Here is a 24,342-nt window from a genome sequence, read left to right as displayed (position 1 = left end):
GATTCAAGAGGTCGTCTACAAAAAACTCATCTACTAGATAGGTCCCTTTTGTAATTAAATACATAGGTAATCATTGTAAGTTCACAAGTAGTTTAAAAGTTTATATTTCAATGTTTCATCATTATAAGCTCAAGTAGTATAAGTTTAAATAGTACATTGTTTCATCATTTTTCTTTAGGAATGCACCAATCCTTTTTTACCATGTTAACTACGGAGTAATATGCCATGTGGCCTGGATTTTAATTACTCCTCTGCTATGACCATGCCAACCTATATCCTTCTATTTATCATTTTTTAGCATGTTAAATGTGGAGTACTATGCCATGTGGCGATCTAGATTTCAATTACTCCTCTGCTATAACCATTTTTTAGCATGTTAACTATGGAGTACTATGCCATGTGGCCACCTAGATTTCAATTACTCCTATGCTATGACCATGACAACCTATAAATGTGTCCTTTATCATTTTTTGAGGATTTATTTTTCCAATTCTCATGTTTTTACCCTCTCTTCTCTTTGCTTGGAAGATTGTTGTTCTCACCCTTCCTTCTTTTTTCAATTGTGTCACATTCAATGATGTGGCTTGTCTTGTAGGTATAAGCAAAGTGTTGTTATAACTATATACATCCAAAGGTAGAGAATTGAAAGCAGGGATTTAATATTCACGTGATCACAAGATTTTTTGTGATAATAACACATGTGAACAAGTTATTCACATGTTCTCATGTTACCGTTCACAAAATAACAGGTCACTTGCCATTTGGGAACCCCTTAAAAGCTTGGCTACACATGGGAATAAGCTATTCACATGTTCTCATGTTACCATCTTCACATAATAGTAGGTCAGTGGCCACCTAAGAAGATTTTTTATGCCCGACAAAGATAATTTTTTTAGGCCCTTGTGAAAGCTTTGTGAATATAACATGTGATCACAAGATTTTTTGTGTTATTAACATGTTCACATGTTCTCGTTTACGTCAGTGAAATCCCTGATTGAAAGACCTTGTTATTACATTTTGGACTGAGCAAACTTGTGTACCGCTCGTTAATAAGAAAGATATTTACTATCAAAGAAATGGCAAAGAAATAGAAGGAAGTAGTATTTAGAATATCCTCTACAATTTGTAGATGAACCTCACGTATAAAGAAAGGAGATTACTCATTCACCAAAAGTATACATGGTTTAGTCTCAAGAGAATTCTCAAGATATTACTAATTCACAAAGTATACGTGGTCTAGTCTCAAGAGAATTCTACACCCTATCTCTCATGTGGGAGAGGAACACTATAGCCAAGAAAGCTTGAAAGCTTAATTATTAAACACTATTCATGAGGATTACCTAAAAATATTCTCTCCCAAAATGCATGAAAGCTTAAAAATAGCTTGAAAACAGACTTTTTTTGCAATCACATATAGAATTTCATGTGTACATTTAAAAACTCCATGAATTTGGACACTTTTTTCAAGATTAAGAACATGTGTGACCTCCATAGATTTATAAACTAGAATTGTTTGACATAGGAAACAACTTAACTTTCAAATGGCATAGAAGGAGTCCAAAAAACTTAAAGAGATATCAATCTTTTTCAATTAAATTTTTATTTTATAAATTTCATGTACGAAAGAGACTTTTTTAATTGACTTTCTTGGAACAAATTTTACCACTATACATAAATATGCACATTATTTATTGGAAAGTAAAAAAAAAGCCTTAAATAGATAACAACATAAGCTCCATAATTTTTGAAAAACCCTAAATTTTTTTTGAGTCTATTTGTGGACCCAAATAGCAAAGCCAGTATAACTAATATGAAATGAAAGTTTTCCCTACACACAAAGATGAGATAAAACTTTATGAAGGTTTCTAGATTAGTAAACTAAAGTATGTAAAGTAGTAGAGTCATAATAAACTAAATTATGTAAAGTAGGAGACAAGAAAATCTAAACATCTAGAACTTGACCTAGATCTTTCTCAACCTTTGCTTCTTTGTTGGGTTGGTCATTGTTTTCTTCTTCTTATGGAACAAGGAGCATCAAAGTAGGATTCACATTTTCCAAGCTCATCAGAGAGGAATTGCATAGGTTCTTTTGATGCTAACTGGAACTTCTCATTAGTGTTAGTGCAGACTGCTCCCATCTCTTGATCTTCATGTAGTTCCATAGCACCCTTCACATGTATAGGAATAAAGGCTACTTGGATCTCATCCTTTTCAATAAGAGTAGCTAGTGGCAATCACACAAACTACTCTGGAGTAGCTAGAGAGACAATGACATGAAGAACTCTAGACAAGTTAGTGAGACAATTATACGAACTACTCTAGAGTAGCTGGTGCAGGAGCTTGTGACATCAACATTTTGGGGAATGTATTTTGTGCTACTGAGTTTGTTGGATCTATTGTGCAAAAAAGGGTCCACAATTAACATAGTCAAAAAGAGTTGGTGCAATCCTAGATACAAATGATAAAACAATGTAATGTAAACTTATACTACTTGAACTTAGTACGATGAAACATTGAAATATAAAGTTTATAGTACTTGAACTTAGAATGATTACCTATCTATGGTATTACTAAAAAAGCCAGTTCCACACTAAACAAGGGAAGGATTAAGATAGTTAATTCGATTATTACCAGTGCTACTACTTCAAAACTCTAGAGAAACTTCTAGTCTACCACTTGGAAACTTTATTAAAAGGGAACTTTTCAGAATCGTCCAAGATTTCAAGGAGAAAATCTACAAAAAAACAAGGTCTTCTATGAACGAATCGCCAGCCTTCACTCATATTGATCGACATTCTTTAATCATACTTCTTCTTCTTATTATTGGTCATGCCAAGTGTTGATGTAGAGAGAAGAAGTGGAGACATTCTCCATGTTAAGCATATTGCTGATAGTAGAGAAACCTTAGTAGGGGATGGCACAAAAGACGAATGAGCATGCATCTTACTTGGCACAATGCCAAGTATACATAAGCCATCTTCTAACCATCTAGCCACACTTGGCCACCATCTAATGTCTCTACTACTAACACTTACTAATATGGTCACATAGCCTATCAGGTACCCGTGTGTATACCACAACAGCCACTCCTTAAGGAGACCTTACAAAATAGAGAACATCCATCACTCTCAGATGGAAACACTATAAGAAAGGAGGGAGGGAGAGAAAGAATTTGCACTCATGAGATGGAGTAACACATGCACTCAAAGGGAGTACCACCATGGAAGATTAAGCAAGAAGCTCTCAAATTATGAGTATCGTTCATTAATTGTGAATATAGGAACCATTATGCAAGCTTCTGTGACAGTGTATGTGTGTTGCAGATCTAGAAGGGATAGATGAAGGGTGCTACAGAGCCTAGGATGTGATACAAAAGGTTGTACTAGAATTTAGATGTGGTGGAAGATGACAAAGAGAGATGGAAGGTGGCATGTAGCAGAGGAAGAGAGTAGAGAGGTGAGAAATGGACTAAAGGAGAGAGTGGAGGTGGTCTATCACAAGAAAGGCACTTGTGAGAATGGGACGAGCTAGAGAGAATAGAGGCGTGCTGTTGTGAGATGATCATATGAGAAAGGGAGGAGCTTGAGAGAACATAGGTCTTGTTGTGAGAAAAGCACATGTGAGTAGGGGACGATCTGGATAGTGCAGCTTAGGAGAGGTGAAGTGGAGCTTGGGAGGCTGAGGGGGAGAAAAAGAAGGAGAGGTAGTGAGGGAAGTTGTGGGAGGAGATATGAGGGAAGATGCAAAGAGGTGCTGAAAGGTAGGGAGGAGCAGGGAGGTGTTGAAAGCGAGGGAGGTGCAGAAAGGGAAGGAGGAGGGAGGATAGGGGAAGGAGATGCTAAAAGGAGGAAAAATAAATTATGCGCACGCAAAAGAGGGAAAGTGATATATACAAGAAAGGAGAATTTCCAAATTTGGAAATTGGTGTGTGTAAAGTAATAATTAGCTGCTTTCAAAAGTGACATCCTAGTATCAAAAAGTGACTAGTAGATTTCAAAAGTTACATATAAGCCTTTCAAATTGACATTTTTTAGCACCCAAATCTTTGATCACAACCCAACATTTTTTCCAAGTTGGCATCCTCACATTAGACCCTTTACTAACCCTCTTTTAAATCATTAAGAGCATATTAGGGGGGTTTGAAAAAATTCCATTATTTTGGTAATTTCATTTTTAATCTACTTTTTGGAGTATCTTGAGCATACCAATTCCAAACTTGTTGAATAATGTGGATTTAGAAACTACTAATCAAGAGCTTTCTAATGATATGTCACATAAGGGGGGTTTGACAAAGTCTTTAAAGGGTTCACTATGCCTATCATTTTTTGATTGTACAAAATGGGAATTGGGATTTTCCCAAACTCCCTAATATGGTCTTCATGTGTTTTGTTAAAGGGCGCCTAGAATATCTCAACCTTCCCCTAATGAAATGGCACATATCATTCCTTCCAAGGTCGCATACACGGAATCTATGGTTGCAAGAAAATTTGTAGAGTATATGTTCAAAATACATGGAATGCCTCAACAAATTATGAGTATTAGAGATGCCAAATTTATGGTTCATTTTGGTGGACACTATTGGAGCCCATGTGGACCAAATTTATGGGTTCATTTTGGTGGACACTATTGGAGCCCATGTGGACCAAGTTGACTCCTAGCATCGCTCATCAGCTAAAAATTTATTAGTGGAGTGGGTGGAGGCATATTGAGACACTATCGTCACATGACGCCAACATGCATAGGATGATTGACCAGCATCCTTTGGTGAATTTGCTTATAATAGCAACTACACAGCTATATGATGTGTTCCATGTCTCTCAATTAAAAGCATATGGAAGGGTTTATGCAATGAAGAGGCCTCATGGCAACTCGGCTCGATCTTGAAAGTTCATGAGGAGATTTTGGATGCATTTTCGTAAGCTAAATCGAAGGTGACAACAATGATTTAGCCTATTGGAAATTCTTATAAATCATTGTTAGAGAGCGTCATACTACTTGAGAATGAAGATATCTGCATTAATAAAAATGTGGACTTCATGTACGATCATGGAGAGCAATTTGGGGCTATTTTGAGGACAAATGATGAAGTTTACAACCATTGGAGTCCATTTACAAGTATACAAAGTATGAAGATGCTCTCAAATTTGGAATGGATAAGCCCACGTATTCATTCATTTTTGGATTATTTGGTTCATACCTATGTGCATTATCCATTAGATGAAATGTTTCGAGGCAAAACCTATGGGTGGGGATGGTTTGTAAGAAAGTGCCTATGAGCTATCTCTACCATAGGCTCGAGAGGTTATCAAATGTTAATAATCACTTTAGTAATCATAATCAAGATTTAAAGCTTTCATGGCTATGGTGTTCCTCTCCCACATGAGAGGTAGAGTGTAGACTCCTCTTGAGCCTAAACCATGTATACTATGGTGAATTAGTAATATAGTCCTTTCTTTCAAGGCATATACCTAAGGTTCATCTACAAAATATAGACTCCCCTTGACCCTAAACAATGTATACTTCGGTGAGTGAGTAATCTCCTTTCTTTCAAGTCATATACCTAAGGTTCATCTACAAAATCTATACTAGGGTACTCTAACTAATACTCCCTTCCATTTATTTAACAATAAATATCCTTGTTATCAAGTGGTACAGAAGTTAACTCAGTCCAAAATGTACGAGGTCTTTCAATTTTCTACCTCTAGATGTATATAGTTATAACAACACTTTGTTTCCAAGACAAAATAGGTCATTGAAAGTAACAAAATTGAAGGGTGAAATTTACAAACTATCAAGCAAAGAGGAGAGAAAGGCCAAAAACATGAGAATTGAAAAAAGAAGGCCTCACAAAACGATAAAGAGAAGAATTGTAGGTTTTCATAATTGTAGAGCAGAGGAGTAATTGAAATCCAGGTGATGCCATAGTACTCCAAAGTTTAATAGGCTAAAAAGTGATAAACAAAAAAATGCAAGTTGTCATGGTCATAGACGTAGAGAAGTAATTAAAATCCGGGCTACATGGCATAGTACTCCACAGTTAACATAGGCAAAAAGAGTTGGTGCAATCCTAAATACAAATGATGAAACATTGTAATGTAAACTTATACTACTTGAACTTAGTATGATGAAACATTGAAATATAAAGTTTATAATACTTGCAAAAGAGGGAAAGTGAGATATACAAGAAAGGGAATTTCCAAATTTGGAAATTGATGTGTAAAGTGACAATTAGCTGCTTTCAAAAGTGACATCCTAGTATCAAAAAGTGACTAGTAGATTTCAAAAGTTATATTTTAGCCTTTCAAAGTGACATTTTATAGCACCCAAATCTTTGATCACAACCCAACATTTTTTCCAAGTTGGCATCCTCCCATTAGACCCTTTACTAACCCTCTTTTAAATCATTAAGAGCATATTAGGGGGGTTTGAAAAAATTCCATTATTTTGGTAATTTCATTTTTAATCTACTTTTTCGACTGCCATTTTGGTTCGCCTGGGAGCCTTCGCGACCGTTGGTTTGCTCGCGCCCTCGCACCTGACACAGAGGTCTTCTCGGCCTTGGGCAACTTAAGACATGTATTAAATGTAGGAATATGGCTCATTCGGTTTGAAATGCAATATTCGTACATTTATTTAATGTACGAATAATATAGCTTATCTGGTTTGAAATGGCATCCAGTAGCTAGTAAGTAAACAACTGTGCATTGTTTAGTCACATTTCAAGCAACCAAGGTCACGCTTGTCTTAAATGCGGTATTAAACTAATAATACTGGTCCTTGTGGCGATGGCAAAAACCGCAGGCTGCGTGAAGATAGATGATCCTGTTAATGAAAACCGGGGCTCGTGCTTGGTCTAATTAACAGAGTTCCACGACCTTGTCTTACGGGGTTAACCGTGTCAACCATGCATGCTACACGGATCACAATATAAATCGAGGCTTTGTACTAGGTTCAATATAAATCAAGGCTTTGTACTGGGTTCAATATTAATCCACTCATGATCGACATTCTTTAATCATACTTCTTCTTTTCAGCTTAGCTTGGCTTGGCTTGGCTTTCTCTTATTAATCGCATCCTACACCACACCACAATTTGCTATTCTCTTCAGCCCAAATTTAATGACTATATTCTTCTCCATTCTTCAGATTCATTCTTTGTTGCTCCTCCTTGGATCGGCGCTTATACTAGTGCGTCTAGCCTGTGCAGGCTCCGTCGTCAATGACGACGGAACCATGACACACCATTTTGATTTCAAGGTAGCAATTATCTCAATTAAGCCACAAATTAGGCTTTCGGTCATTATGGTCAACACTTATAATTAGAGCGATTAATGATCGTTAAGATCAAACTTAATCATCATCAGTAGTAGTCAAATACGATCGACAAACTCTACGTATAGGAGTTTGATTATCAGTGCTTAGATCATGCTGCAGACGTAGTTATGACCAGGAGGACTAACGATAGAACGATCAAACTGATCAACGAAGAGTAGTACAGTTATAGGAATATTAATGCTTATAATCTAGCTGCTGTAAGTAATCATAAGACCAGGAATATCGATTCAGGATACAATTATAATTATGATCGTGTTTGCTTATGATCGATCAGGTGCATTACACCAACGTTACTCGCCTTTGCCATACCAAGCAGCTGGTGGCAGTGAACGGGCTCTTCCCAGGGCCTACTATCTACGTGCGGCAAGGGGACACAGTTAACGTGAGAGTGTCTAATCACGTGGTGGAAAACATATCAATTCACTGGTAATTATTATTATGATACTTCGAGACGATATACTTATTATAATAATTATGGTATATTAAATCATCCTTAATTGGGGCCTTCATGATTTCTTAAATTACCTTGTAATTATTCAGCAGCTGCTGTTGTAATGAGTAGATCAATGACCTTTCAAATTGTATTAATCTCGTAATGCGCCTGCATCAGCTTGAATATTTATCTATTACCGTTGCAGGCATGGAGTGAGGCAGATGTACACAGTTTGGTCCGACGGCCCCGCCTACATCACGCAGTGCCCTGTCCGCCCGAACACCCATTTCACACACAGCTTCAGAGTCGTACGAGAGCAAGGGACGCTCTTCTGGCATGCCCATCTCAGCTGGCTCCGGGCAACCGTGTACGGCGCCTTCATCATCCTGCCCAAGTACGGCAAGCCGTACTCTTTCCCCGTGCAACCCACCAAGGACTTCCCCATCATCCTAGGTAACTATTAGCCATACAGTATAATCATCACAATGTTAAGCTAATCATCACACTAGCCATGTATATCGCATAATCACATTATGTTAATACGCTAATCATCGATCATAGCCTATATATAGTGCATAATCACTCTGCTCAGCTAATCATCACACTAGCCATAGGATTAGAACTATATTGAAGGCAACCATACTAACTAGAGATAAAAGCTTCGGACTCTATATATATATAATCCGGCTGCACCTTCGTAGCAGCAACACTTAATTGAGGCTTACCTTGTGCAATGGTAAGCTAATTCGATCACTCTCAAGGGTTAGAGCTTAGGTGAATCTGTACTAGACTATATATAGCTAGAGATAAGATAGCACATATTCTTGTAATGTGGCCCCGCAGCAGCTGCACACGTACGTGCCACCCGCCCCTAGTTGAGAACAGTAAATTAATGCTTACCTTTCAACTTGATCTTGCAGGAGAGTGGTGGAACGTGGACGTGTTGGATGTTGAGAAATTTGCTCTAGCAGATGGGGGAGGCTACAACTTGTCTGATGCCACCACTATCACAATGGGCAGCCTGGCTTGCTCTACAACTGTTCACAGCAAGGTGCAGAGGCCGAAAGCAGATCAAAGTTTAAACGAATTAATTATTTTGAACAAATCTACTTGTGACCAGCTTGCGTGATTAAAGTTTGATTAGAATTGTTGGTGTTTTCCCCAGATGTAACCAGTGTGAGGGTGAAGCAGGGGGAGACGTATCTACTGAGGGTGATCAATGCGGCCATGAATTTTCAGATGTTCTTTTAGGTCGCAAAGCATAAGTTGACAGTGGTGGAGACAGACTGCACACTGTGTAAGCCTTATACAACAGATGTGATAGTGCTAGCGCCTGGACAGACAGCTGATGTGCTAGTAACAGCAGACCAGGCGATTGATAGCTATGTCATGGCTCCATCCGCATACTCACCGGCTAGAGAAGACAAGGTCCCATACCCCAAAACCACCACAACCGCCTTGTTTATCTATGAAGGATCAGCTAATTCCACCACCACGACCCCCAACAACAGTAGTCAAGCTGTCGATCAGCGCCTCTATACTTTTCCCACCTTCATTCCGGCCGCTAATGGCTCTGATTATGCCCTTGATTATGTGGGGAGCTTGAGAAGCTTAAACAGCAAGGCGTATCCCTCGCTAGTGCCCCAGACCATCAACCAAAGCTTCCTTTTCACCGTGGGATACTCGCTTGAAGAATGCCCGGCCGGACAAACCTGCTACGGCCCGGAGGGACAAAAAATCTCTACGGCCATCAACAACATCACATTTGTCGCCCCCAACATCTCCATCTTACAAGTAAGAGATCTCATATTCAACTTAACGCCTCTACGGCAGCAGCTAATCATCGTTTGAAGCCTCATGATCTACGAAATTAATTAGTATACCTGCAATATTCACTAATCAGCACATCATCATTGATCTTTGATGTGTGTAATCAAACATCAATTAACTAATCGGTATAAGCTTGCTTCATTTGACTTCTTCATACCTGCACCAGGCATATTACGAAAGCAAGAATGCTGCTGACTTGCCGGGAATGTCCACCTCCACTGCAACGGACACCTTCGAGACCAATTTTCCCAGCGAGCCTCTATACCAATATAACTACACGGGCCCCTCTATAGAGGACAAGTTTGCAATCTTTGGGACCAAAGTTAAAGTAGTGGACTTTGAATCCAACGTGCAATTGGTGCTCCAAAACACACAAACCCTATTTTTTGAGAGCCACCCCTTCCATTTGCACGGCTATAACTTCTATGTGGTGGGCATGGGCCTAGGCAACTACAATGCATCATCAGACCCAGACCACTTCAACCTCGTTGACCCTCCTGCCATGAACACAATAGCCGTCCCACCAGGAGGATGGGTTGCTCTCCGCTTCTTCACCGATAATCCAGGTAAACTCACTCAGCTATATAAAACACGTATATACACAGATACCTTTCATTGCATGTGTTAACCCTGCATGATGATGCAATTGTTGATTCCATGTAAGATTGAGTATATGCATTATAACAAGTACATGCATACATGTATGTGTATATTGCACCTACATGTATACTTGTAATGTGTATAAATACCTTCCATTGCATACATTAACCTTGCATGCAATCGTTGATTCCTTGTACTCTTGAGTATATATAGTACAAGTACATGCATACATGTACGTGTATACACACACCTACACGCATACTTGTAGTGTATATAGATACCTTTCATTGTTGCATACATCAACCTTGCCTGCATGCAAATTGTTGATTCCATGTCTTGAGTATTATATACATCACAGGTACAAGCATACATGTATGTGTTACATGTATACTTGTGATGTATATGTATACATTACAAGTACATGCATACATGCAGTCGATTCTTCTTTATAGGGTCACAATATTTCATCTGCTAGAGAAACATTTTGACATTTCATATTCTTTATCACGGGTGCTTTTTAACTAGGGGACACATCCACTTTCCATCTAGTTTCTAGCCGATACATCTCTGAGATGGGTACCATTGTGAAGTGCATTTATAAAGGTTTTTCTTGTAAATAGTGAACTTACGATAATTGAGTTTTACACATGATAGGAGTTTGGCTTATGCACTGCCACTTTGAGATGCATACATCATGGGGGATGCAAATGGTGTGGATTGTCAAAGAAGGAGACCGAAAACTCCCACCACCACCAAAAGACTATCCAAAATGCTAAACACTTGAAGACTATCCCAAATCCAACATTACCTTGCAAATGGACATCTACTTTTCAATAACATTACCTTGCAAATGGACATCTACTTTTCAATAACATTTACATCATGTTCACTAAGCATGTTGAGAAAAGGGATATACCGATGGACTCCATGGCACATGGCTATATTGCCTTTCCTCATAACTACAGTATTCTTTGTAACAAGCATAGAGTATTTTACAAAATCTATTTGGATTATTGTAATAAGAGGGAGCTACATTCAGTATGACACATGGCTCATTTGTCTTTCCTCGTAATTACACTCTTTTCAAGTGTAGAATAATCCAAATCTTTTAAAGGTTTAATAATTCCAAGTCATGTTTGTATAAAGAGGGAGTTGCATTCAGTATGCCACATGGTTCATTTGTCTTTCCTCGTAAATACAATCTTTTCGAGTGTAGAATAACCCAAATTTTTTGAAGGTTTAATAATTCCAAGTCATGTTTATATAAATTTTAATGAAAAGTAGTGCGTATAGTTTCAAACCAAAACACCTTGTTATAAACCCTTTTAAATTGTTAAAACCGTAAAATTTCATGGTTCTTCAACCATCTCTAATTATTATAATAACTAAACTTGTTCACTTCTTTTACATATTTTAGTATAAAATTAGCCTCATAAATGACATTGACAAGACTTGAAACTCTTACGATCAGCACCTTTTTTATCATAAAAGTATCATAATAAAGGGGTTTTTGTTACATGCAAAATTTGTTTATTGAAAAAATATCCCAAAAAAATGATCACATCATTCCAATACAAGCATTATATTTGCTAATCCACCCTATTAGTTCTTTGTTGGATATCTAGGGGGGTTGTCGGGTTTTGTCCTCTTTGCCTTGCTCGTGTAGATATTTCCCAGACAGTGGCACGCCCGGTGGGACCTTGACTTGGTCTTGGTTCCACGACACGAACCTACTTGGAAAGGGGACTTATGCAAAGTGCCAAAGATGAGAGCTTGAGAGAGAGTGACCGAGCTAAGAGATACCATAAAAGGGAGAAAGCCAAGCAACACCTACTTCAATCTAGCCCCACACTAGCACTTTTCCATTACAAAGTTCACCTCCTTCGCCATCATTGGAGGGAGTTCACTTGGAATCGTAATTTCTATACGAATTTCAATTATGGCTCAACCACCACTTCCTCCTCCATTCGCCATTCAATCACCTTTGGTTTTGCCACCAAATTCGGCCCATCCCGATGCATCCCTCATCCCATTCCCCACATTCTATGGGACACCGTTGGAGGATCCCACCGCTCATCTAAACAATTTCAAAATTGCTTGTTTGACCTCACACATCGTTGAGTAAGGGCATGTGATGAATTACTTTAGCACTACACTCAAAGGTGAGGCCTCAAATCGGTTCGCCAAGCAACAACCAACCTCCATCCCAAACTTTGCCGATTTTGAGCAAAAGTTCTTGTGTGAATTTTGCAAACCTCCAAACTTCTTCGCATTTTTTCAGCAATTACACTCATTCAAGCAAAATCACCCTCATAAGACCATGGAACAAGCGGCCACGAGGTTTAGGAACTTTGTTGATCATTACACTCCCGTTTTTAACAACGACCTGCTCACCATCATGGATTCGTTTCTATGAGGCATACCACCTAGCATCCAAATTTTGGTTAGAGCTCAAGCCCCAAATGACTTGAATACGGCCATCACTTTTGCCATTAATGTGGAGAGCTCTTATCGATGTGTTTACGAGCCACAACAGGCCACGACTCCATCTCCTCGTATTATCCATGGTTAGCACCACATACTCCTGTTTTGCCCTCCCCGCAACAACCTTGGCCAACCTCATCGTGTGTGCCTCAACTTCAACTAACTCAACCATTCCAATTCCCACCCGTTATACCACCTCACCTTCAAGTGACCTCACCACCTCTTCTGCCTTTAGCACCCCCTCCTTCTTCTAGCGTCGTGGCTCCCCTAACCTCTTCACAAAATCATGTTGATGCCCCTCACGCTCCATCACCGTATGTGACTTACCCTGATTCTACTTCTACAACTCAACCACCAGCACATCACAAGGGGGGGATGGATATAAAAGCACCGCGTCCCTAGTATTGGGGATTTGAAAAACATGATGACAAATTACATGAACCAACTTAATGAAAATGTGAAGGCTGTGACTCTTGATGTGAATTTTCTAAAACGCCAACAAAACTTGTTGTCTGCACACGTCGCCCTTGTGAGATCCCTGTTTCCACCGAGCAACGGATTCGGGGTACTAGCAGTGGAAGTAACACTTCTCGCGCGGGACAGGGGTCCCACATTCGATGCCTCACCCATGGATATCCGGACAAGAGACTAATCCGTCGATTTACCCAAAACCAAACCCGAAAAAACTTCCTTTACCCGGAAAGCACGGGTGATTCCACCAGGACAATTTTTACTCTAATGTAGTCAAATCATTTCTGAACAAACTGATCGGATTGCATCTATAAAGATACTCTGTCAGATCAAGAAAGAAACTTGCACTTGGATCATTGGGATCAATGCTTTTTTTCCCATTCAAGAGGCACAGCCGTTGATTCCTATCCATAGAACAATTACTATCCGGGATTTACTTTATCTATCATAATAACAAAAATTGAGTCTCGATTTACGGATCCATCAGTCCAGCCTAACCCTAGATCCCATGGGTTAGCCAACCGCCCAGCCAACCGCCCAACCACTGTAGTGATGGGATCCAATTTGGAATTTGGTTAGGTTTTGTCCTGGGTACCAAGGAAAAGAGTTCCAAGGACCCCTAGCCGGAAGTTCATACAAACATAAAACTAGTCACACCACTTACACACCTAATATGAAATTGCCTTTTTCTTAGCATCAGCTAACTTTAAAACAATCCTTTAATGAAACCATTATGTCACTGATGACAATCCTCAATCTCTGGTTGAATCCTTATTTCCAGTCATTCATTCATCGGTATACTTATGGCATCATTGGTAACCAGAACGCTCATCACCTGTTCACTCAGGGACCTTTTCCATAGTTCCTAGCTCATAGTAACCGGCAATATATTCATATAATAGAATGGAATCTCCGTGGAAGATCAACAAGATCAACCCACAGATCCATATAAAAGGGCCATGGACTCATCCGTTGAGGACCAGCAAGGTCAATCAACCAGATCCATTTCCGGTTTCAGAAAACAACTCTTATTCCTTGTTCCAATATCTTCCACGACGCACGTGTGGGTATCTTCGGCGACCCAGAGCCCGAGCACCGTATGGTCAGCACCCTCTAGAATCCTTCGCCGGCCGCAGGTAGGCCGCTTCCTTGGTCCCTAATCCACCATACGGGAAGCTCACCATTTAAATCGAACTGAGGCACGAACCTACTTGAAAGGGGACTTATGCAAAGTGCCAAAGATTGGCAAGAGAGCTTGAGAGAGAGTGACCGATCTAAGAGGTATCATAAAAGGGAGAAAGCCAAGCAACACCTACTTCAATCTTGCCCCACACTAGCACTTTTCCATTACAAAGTTCACCTCCTTCACCATCATCGGGGGGGAGTTCACCTGGGATCGTAATTTCTATACCAATTCCAATTATGGCTCAACCACCACTTCCTTCTCCATTCTCCATTCAATCACCTTTGGTTTTTCCACCAAATTTGGCCCATCCCGATGCACCCCTCATCCCATTCCCCACATTCTACGGGACAGCGTTGGAGGATCCCACCGCTCATCTAAACAATTTCAAAATTGCTTGTTTGATCTCACATATTGTCGAGGAAGGGCATGTGATGAATTACTTTAGCACTACACTCAAAGGTGAGGCCTCAAATTGGCTCGCCAAGCAACAACCAAACTCCATTCAAAACTTTGCCGATTTTGAGCACAAATTCTTGCCTGAATTTCGCAAACCTCCAAACTTCTTTGCATTTTTTGAGCAATTACACTCATTCAAGCAAAATCACCCGCATGAGACCATGGAAAAAGCGGCCACAAGGTTTAGGAACTTTGTTGATCATTACACTCCTGTTTTTGACATCGACCTGCTCACCATCATGGACTCGTTTCTACGAGGCATACACCCTAGCATCCAAATTTTGGTTAGAGCTCAAGCCCCAAATGACTTGAATACGGCCATCAGTTTTACCATTAATGTGGAGAGCTCTTATCGATGTGTTTACGAGCCACAACAACAGGCCACGACTCCATCTCCCTCGTATTATCCATGGCTAGCACCACATACTCCCGTTTTTCCCTCCCCGCAACAACCTTGGCCCAACCTCATCGTATGTGCCTCAACTTCAACTAACTCAACCATTCCAATTCCCACCCGTTGTACCACCTTACCTTCAAGTGACCTCACCACCTCTTTTGCCTTTAGCACCCCCACCTTCTTCTAGCATCGTGGCTCCCCCGGACCTCTTCACAAAATCATGTTCCTGCCCCTCATGCTCCATCACCGTATGTGACTTACCCTGATTCTACTTCTACCACTCCACCACCTGCACATCACAAGGGGGGGATGGGTATGAAAGCACCGCATCTAGTATTGGGGATTTGAAAAACATCATGACAAATTACATGAACCAACTTAATGAAAATATGAGGGCTGTGACTCTTGATGTGAATTTTCTAAAACGCCAACAAAACTTGTTGTCTGCACACGTCGCCCTGAGCCTAATCCCACCAACATGGTGTGTCGAGCTTGTCATGTATCTGGCCATCTTTCCAAAGATTGCCCCACTATTGTTTGCACTTATGAGAAATGTTTGGGTAGGTGGCACACAGAGGATATGTGTTACATTAAGATGCGCCATTTGATGAATAGGAGCACCACTTTGCCACCCCCCGGCCCCATTAATCATCGTATTGGTGTCGAGAAACCTCCGGGCCCTAGTTGGACACTTCTTCAGAGGGGGTCTCCTAGTTCTCAGGGAGAATGATGAGACAAAAAGAGAAATGGTAATGATAAAAGGGGTTTGGCTAGGAATGAGGAGGTAAACATGTAACTCAAAGAAGCGATGGATAGGGCTAAATAAATCCAAGCAAGGGCCAAGGGTCAGATCATCTTAATCATAGAAGAGCACATATTAGGGAGTTTGGAAAAATCCCAATTCCTATTTTGCAAGATAAAAAATGATAGGCATAGTGAACCCTTTAAAGACTTTGTCAAAACCCCCTTATGTAGCATATCTTTGGAAAGCTCTTGAAGAGTAGGTTCTAAATCCACATTATCCAACAACTTTGGAATTTGTATGCGCAAGATACTCTAAAAAGTAGATTAAAAATCAAATTACCAAAATAATGAAATTTTTTTAAACTCCCTAATATGCTCTTGATGATTAAAACGAGGGTTATTAAAGGGTCTAATGAGAGGATGCCAACTTGGAAAAAATGTTGGGTTGTGATCATAGATTTGGGTACTATAAGATGTCACTTTGAAAGGCTAAAATGTAACTTTTAAAATCTACTAGTCACTTTTTAATACTAGGATGTCACTTTTGAAAGTAGCTAATTGTCACTTTACACATATCAATTTCCAAATTTAGAAATTCTCCTTTCTTGTATATCTCACTTTCCCTCTTTTGCATGTGCATAAGTTATTCTTCCTCCTTTTTGAGCATCCCCTCCCTCTATCCTCCCTCCCTTTCTACACCTCCCTCTCTCGTCCCTCCTACCTCCCTCTCTCCTCCCTCCTCCCTACCTTTCAGCACCTCCTTGCATCTTCCCTCATATCTCCTCCCACAACTGCCCTCCCTACCTCTCCTTCTTTCTCTCCCCCTCGGACTCCCAAGCTCCACTCCACCTCTCTCCTAAGCTCCACTATCTAGATCCTCCCCTACTCACATGTGCTTTTCTCAAAACATGCCCTATGTTCTCTCAAGCTCCTCCCTTTCTCGTATGATCATCTCACAACAGCACGCTTCTATTCTCTCCAACTCGTCCCATTCTAGTTAAACCTTTTGTATCACATCCTAGGCTCTGTAGAACCCTTCATCTATCCCTTCTAGATCTGCAACACACATACACTATCATAGAAGCTTGCACAATGGTTCCTATATTCACAATTAATGAATGATACTCATAATTTGAGAGCTTCATGCATAATCTTCCATGGTGGTACTCCCTTTGAGTGCATCTGTTACTCCATCATCATGAGTGCAAATCCTTTCTCTCTCCCTTCTTACTTATAGTGTTTTCATCTTATAATATTAACAATATTTAACACACTGTAATTTTATAAATAAATTAGGATAACTAATAGGGTGGATTAGCAGATATAATGCTTGTGTTGGAATGATGTGTGATCATTTTTTTGGGATATTTTTTCAATAAACAAATTTTGCATGTAACAAAAACCCCTTTATTATGGTACTTTTATGATAAAAGGTGCTCCTAAGAGTTTTAAGTCTTACCAATGTCATTTATGAGGCTAACTTTATATTAAAATATGTAAAAGAAGTGAACAAGTTTAATTATTAAATTAATTAGAGATGGTTGAAGAACCATGAAATTTTGTGTTTTTAACAATTTAACAAGGTTTATAAGAAGGTGTTTTGGTTTGAAGCTATATGCACTCCTTTGTGAAGGTGTTTTGGTTTGAAACTATACGCACTTCTTTTCATTAAAATTTATATAAACATGACTTGGAATTATTAAACCTTCAAAAATTTTGGGTTACTCTACACTTGAAAAGAGTGTAATTACGAGGAAAGACAAATGAACATGTGTCATACTGAATGTAGCTCCCTCTTGACAATAATACGCACTAATTCTCACTAAACTTTATACCAACATGACTTGCAATTATTAAACCTTTAAAAATTTTGGATTATTCTACACTTGAAAAGAGTGTAATTACGAGGAAATACAAATGAGCCATGTGTCATACTAAATGTAGCTCCCTCTTTACAATAATCCAAATACTAAATGTAGCTCCCTCTTTACAATAATCCAAATAGATTTTGTAAAATACTCTATACTTGTTATACGAAGAATGTACTTATGAGGAAAGGCAATATAGCCATGTGCCATGTACTTCATCAGTATTTTCCTTTTCTCAACATGCTTAAACATGCTACAAATGTTATTGAAAAATAAATGTCTCTTTGCAGGGTAATGTTGGATTTGGGATAGTCTGCAACAAGTGTTTAGCATTTTGGATAGTATTTTGGCGGTGGTGGGAGTTTTCGGTCTCTTTCTTTGACAATCCACACCATTTGCATCCCCCATGATGTATGCATCTCAAAGTGGCAGTGATAAGCCAAACTCCTATCATGTGTAAATTGCAATTATGGTAACTATAGATGAGGACAGATAGAAGCGTATGCACTTTGTGGTTGAGAGGATCAATCTCACCCACAAGCCATACTATATGTCAAGAAGAGTCTTCGTACTGGTGAAAGGCAGCAGAGGCGGGGACGAAGGTGGCTTGGGAGGAGGTGCTCCACCACAACCTTAAAGACCAAATTGAGAATGCCACCTACCCAAAACAGAGACAAAGATCAGCCCCAACCTAACATTAGAGGAGTTGGGTAGAAGAAGGAGGGAAGCAGGCAGGATGGAGGAGATGCAAAGAAAACTATTGGGACTCCATAGGGAGAATGATGAGACAAAAAGAGAAATGGTAATGATAAAAGGGGTTTGGCTCGGAATGAGGAGGTAAACATGCAACTCAAAGAAGTGATGGATAGGGCTTAATAAATCCAAGCAAGGGCCAAGGGTCAGATCATATTAATCATAGAAGAGCACATAAAAATTAGAGGTGCACGCCAGAGCGGACAAAGGCAAAGTGGAGCTAGTGAACTAGTAGTTCTGGATGCAAAAAGCTCCCACAGGTGTACAAACTAGAAGTGGAGCAGATGGAACAATGGGAAAGCCACACAGTGGAAGACCTAAAGGAGGTGTGGGGTGAGTATCTGAAGAAGCTGACAGAGGAAATGCAACCACCCACACCTACCTACAGGCAGATGGTTCCCTTCTAGGATGGAGATAGAAATCCGAATGAAGGATCCAAAAATCCAAACATAGAAAAACTAGTAGGATCCAATCCTACAAAAGCCTTGGGAGTTGCAAAACATAGCCAAGGGGACAAGGATGCAGGACCCAATGGAGCAGGCAACAACAAAGAAAAGAAACTACAAGTGCAAAATGAGCAGGAATGAAACTAGAGGCATGTAAGAAAAGATTCACAATGCTCAAAGGTACAGTCCTAGTAGCCTGAGGGAAAGGAAAATAAACTAGAGGCATGTAAGAAAAGATTCACAATGCTCAAAGGTACAGTCCTAGTAGCCTGAGGGAAAGGGAAATAAGCTGATATTAGGTATGGGAGGGTTCTTAACTATGGTGTTTGGAATAGAGGTGGATTCTGTAACAATAGGGACAGTGGGAATAGGGAGGACAGGGGATTCAAGAGGTCGTCTACAAAAAACTCATCTACTAGATAGGTCCCTTTTGTAATTAAATACATAGGTAATCATTGTAAGTTCAAGTAGTTTAAAAGTTTATATTTCAATGTTTCATCATTATAAGCTCAAGTAGTATAAGTTTAAATAGTACATTGTTTCATCATTTTTCTTTAGGAATGCACCAATCCTTTTTTACCATGTTAACTACGGAGTAATATGCCATGTAGCCTGGATTTTAATTACTCCTCTGCTATGACCATGCCAACCTATATCCTTCTATTTATCATTTTTTAGCATGTTAAATGTGGAGTACTATGCCATGTGGCGATCTAGATTTCAATTACTCCTCTGCTATAACCATTTTTTAGCATGTTAACTATGGAGTACTATGCCATGTGGCCACCTAGATTTCAATTACTCCTATGCTATGACCATGACAACCTATAATTGTGTCCTTTATCATTTTTTGAGGATTTATTTTTCCAATTCTCATGTTTTTACCCTCTCTTCTCTTTGCTTGGAAGATTGTTGTTCTCACCCTTCCTTCTTTTTTCAATTGTGTCACATTCAATGATGTGGCTTGTCTTGTAGGTATAAGCAAAGTGTTGTTATAACTATATACATCCAAAGGTAGAGAATTGAAAGCAGGGATTTAATATTCACGTGATCACAAGATTTTTTGTGATAATAACACATGTGAACAAGTTATTCACATGTTCTCATGTTACCGTTCACAAAATAAGAGGTCACTTGCCATTTGGGAACCCCTTAAAAGCTTGGCTACACATGGGAATAAGCTATTCACATGTTCTCATGTTACCATCTTCACATAATAGTAGGTCAGTGGCCACCTAAGAAGATTTTTTATGCCCGACAAAGATAATTTTTTTAGGCCCTTGTGAAAGCTTTGTGAATATAAAATGTGATCACAAGATTTTTTGTGTTATTAACATGTTCACATGTTCTCGTTTACGTCAGTGAAATCCTTGATTGAAAGACCTTGTTATTACATTTTGGACTGAGCAAACTTGTGTACCGCTCGTTAATAAGAAAGATATTTACTATCAAAGAAATGGCAAAGAAATAGAAGGAAGTAGTATTTAGAATATCCTCTAAAATTTGTAGATGAACCTCACGTATAAAGAAAGGAGATTACTCATTCACCAAAAGTATACATGGTTTAGCCTCAAGAGAATTCTCAAGATATTACTAATTCACAAAGTATACGTGGTCTAGTCTCAAGAGAATTCTACACCCTATCTCTCATGTGGGAGAGGAACACTATAGCCAAGAAAGCTTGAAAGCTTAATTATTAGACACTATTCATGAGGATTACCTAAAAATATTCTCTCCCATGCTGCAGACGCAGTTATGAATAGGAGGATTAACGATAGAACGATCAAACTGATCAACGAAGAGTAGTACAGTTATAGGAATATTAATGCTTATAATCTAGCCGCTGTAAGTAATCATAAGACCAGGAATATCGATTCAGGATACAATTATAATTATGATCGTGTTTGCTTATGATCGATCAGGTGCATTACACCAACGTTACTCGCATCATTCCAATACAAGCATTATGTTTGCTAATCCACCCTATTAGTTCTTTGTTGGATATCTAGGGGGGTTGTCGGGTTTTGTCCTCTTTGCCTTGCTCGTGTAGATATTTCCCAGACAGTGGCACGCCCGGTGGGACCTTGACTTGGTCTTGGTTCCACGACACGAACCTACTTGGAAAGGGGACTTATGCAAAGTGCCAAAGATGAGAGCTTGCGAGAGAGTGACCGAGCTAAGAGATACCATAAAAGGGAGAAAGCCAAGCAACACCTACTTCAATCTAGCCCCACACTAGCACTTTTCCATTACAAAGTTCACCTCCTTCGCCATCATTGGAGGGAGTTCACCTGGAATCCTAATTTCTATACGAATTCCAATTATGGCTCAACCACCACTTCCTCCTCCATTCGCCATTCAATCACCTTTGGTTTTGCCACCAAATTCGGCCCATCCCGATGCATCCCTCATCCCATTCCCCACATTCTATGGGACACCGTTGGAGGATCCCACCGCTCATCTAAACAATTTCAAAATTGCTTGTTTGACCTCACACATCGTCGAGTAAGGGCATGTGATTAATTACTTTAGCACTACACTCAAAGGTGAGGCCTCAAATCGGTTCGCTAGGAACAACCAACCTCCATCCCAAACTTTGTCGATTTTGAGCAAAAGTTCTTGTGTGAATTTTGCAAACCTCCAAACTTCTTCGCATTTTTTCAGCAATTACACTCATTCAAGTAAAATCACCCGCATAAGACCATGGAACAAGTGGCCACGAGGTTTAGGAACTTTGTTGATCATTACACTCCCGTTTTTAACAATGACCTGCTCACCATCATGGACTCATTTCTATGAGGCATACACCCTAGCATCCAAATTTTGGTTAGAGCTCAAGCCCCAAATGACTTGAATACGGCCATCACTTTTGCCATTAATGTGGAGAGCTCTTATCGATGTGTTTACGAGCCACAACAGGCCACGACTCCATCTCCTCGTATTATCCATGGCTAGCACCACATACTTCTGTTTTGCCCTCCCCGCAACAACCTTGGCCAACCTCATCGTATGTGCCTCAACTTCAACTAACTCAACCATTCCAATTCCCACCCGTTATACCACCTCACCTTCAAGTGACCTCACCACCTCTTCTGCCTTTAGCACCCCCTCCTTCTTTTAGCGTCGTGGCTCCCCTAACCTCTTCACAAAATCATGTTGATGCCCCTCACGCTCCATCACCGTATGTGACTTACCCTGATTCTACTTCTACAACTCAACCACCAGCACATCACAAGGGGGGGATGGATATAAAAGCACCGCGTCCCTAGTATTGGGGATTTGAAAAACATGATGACAAATTACATGAACCAACTTAATGAAAATGTGAAGGCTGTGACTCTTGATGTGAATTTTCTAAAACGCCAACAAAACTTGTTGTCTGCACACGTCGCCCTTGTGAGATCCCTGTTTCCACCGAGCAATGGATTCAGGGTACTAGTAGCGGAAGTAGCACTTCTCGCGCGGGACAGGGGTCCCACATTCGATGCCTCACCCATGGATATCCGGACAAGAGACTAATCCGTCGATTTACCCAAAACCAAACCCGAAAAAACTTCCTTTACCCGGAAAGCACGGGTGATTCCACCAGGACAATTTTTACTCTAATGTAGTCAAATCATTTCTGAACAAACTGATCAGATTGCATCTATAAAGATACTCGGTCAGATCAAGGAAGAAACTTGCACTTGGATCATTGGGATCAATGCTTTTTTTCCCATTCAAGAGGCACAGCCGTTGATTCCTATCCATAGAACAATTACTATCCGGGATTTACTTTATCTATCGTAATAACAAAAATTGAGTCTCGATTTACGGATCCATCAGTCCAGCCTAACCCCAGATCCCATGGGTTAGCCAACTGCCCAACCACTGTAGTGATGGGATCCAATTTGGAATTTGGTTAGGTTTTGTCCTGGGTACCAAGGAAAAGAGTTCCAAGGACCCCTAGCCGGAAGTTCATACAAACATAAAACTAGTCACACCACTTACACACCCAATATGAAATTGCCTTTTTCTTAGCATCAGCTAACTTTAAAACAATCCTTTAATGAAACCATTATGTCACTGATGACAATCCTCAATCTCTGGTTGAATCCTTATTTCCAGTCATTCATTCATCGGTATACTTATGGCATCATTGGTAACCAGAACGCTCATCACCTGTTCACTCAGGGACCTTTTCCATAGTTTCTAGCTCATAGTAACCGGCAATATATTCATATAATAGAATGGAATCTCCGTGGAAGATCAACAAGATCAACCCACAGATCCATATAAAAGGGCCATGGACTCATCTGTTGAGGACCAGCAAGGTCAATCAACCAGATCCATTCCCGGTTTCAGAAAACAACTCTTATTCCTTGTTCCAATATCTTCCACGACGCACGTGTGGGTATCTTTCGGCGACCCAGAGCCCGAGCACCGTATGGTCAGCACCCTCTAGAATCCTTCGCCGCCGCAGGTGACCTAGCGCTTCACTCATAGGCCACTTCCTTGGTCCCTAATCCACCGTACGGGAAGCTCACCATTTAAATCGAACCGAGGCACGAACCTACTTGAAAGGGGACTTATGCAAAGTGCCAAAGATTGGCAAGAGAGCTTGAGAGAGAGTGACCGATCTAAGAGATACCATAAAAGGGAGAAAGCCAAGCAACACCTACTTCAATCTTGCCCCACACTAGCACTTTTCCATTACAAAGTTCACCTCCTTCACCATCATCAGGGGGGAGTTCACCTGGGATCGTAATTTCTATACCAATTCCAATTATGGCTCAACCATCACTTCCTCCTCCATTCTCCATTCAATCACCTTTGGTTTTGCCACCAAATTTGGCCCATCCCGATGCACCCCTCATCCCATTCCCCACATTCTATGGGACACCGTTGGAGGATCCCACCGCTCATCTAAACAATTTCAAAATTGCTTGTTTGATCTCACACATTGTCGAGGAAGGGCATGTGATGAATTACTTTAGCACTACACTCAAAGGTGAGGCCTCAAATTGGCTCGCCAAGCAACAACCAAACTCCATCCAAAACTTTGCCGATTTTGAGCACAAATTCTTGCCTGAATTTCGCAAACCTCCAAACTTCTTTGCATTTTTTGAGCAATTACACTCATTCAAGCAAAATCACCCGCATGAGACCATGGAAAAAGCGGCCACAAGGTTTAGGAACTTTGTTGATCATTACACTCCCGTTTTTGACATCGACCTGCTCACCATCATGGACTCGTTTCTACGAGGCATACACCCTAGCATCCAAATTTTGGTTAGAGCTCAAGCCCCAAATGACTTGAATACGGCCATCAGTTTTACCACTAATGTGGAGAGCTCTTAT

The 24,342-nt window shown here is 40.1% G+C and overlaps 1 pseudogene; it reads left to right on the top strand.

Annotated features, from left to right (window-relative positions):
- Positions 1-7,118: 7,118 nt before the first annotated feature.
- LOC147618347 (laccase-4-like) lies at positions 7,119-11,069 on the top strand (annotated as a pseudogene).
- Positions 11,070-24,342: the final 13,273 nt, after the last annotated feature.

Source organism: Cibotium barometz, chromosome 35 (genome assembly GCF_041138505.1).
Source record: "Cibotium barometz isolate CiBa-2024 chromosome 35, ASM4113850v1, whole genome shotgun sequence".
In the NCBI taxonomy this organism is placed as follows: domain Eukaryota; kingdom Viridiplantae; phylum Streptophyta; class Polypodiopsida; order Cyatheales; family Cibotiaceae; genus Cibotium; species Cibotium barometz.
This window is presented reverse-complemented; position numbering and strand designations above follow the sequence as displayed.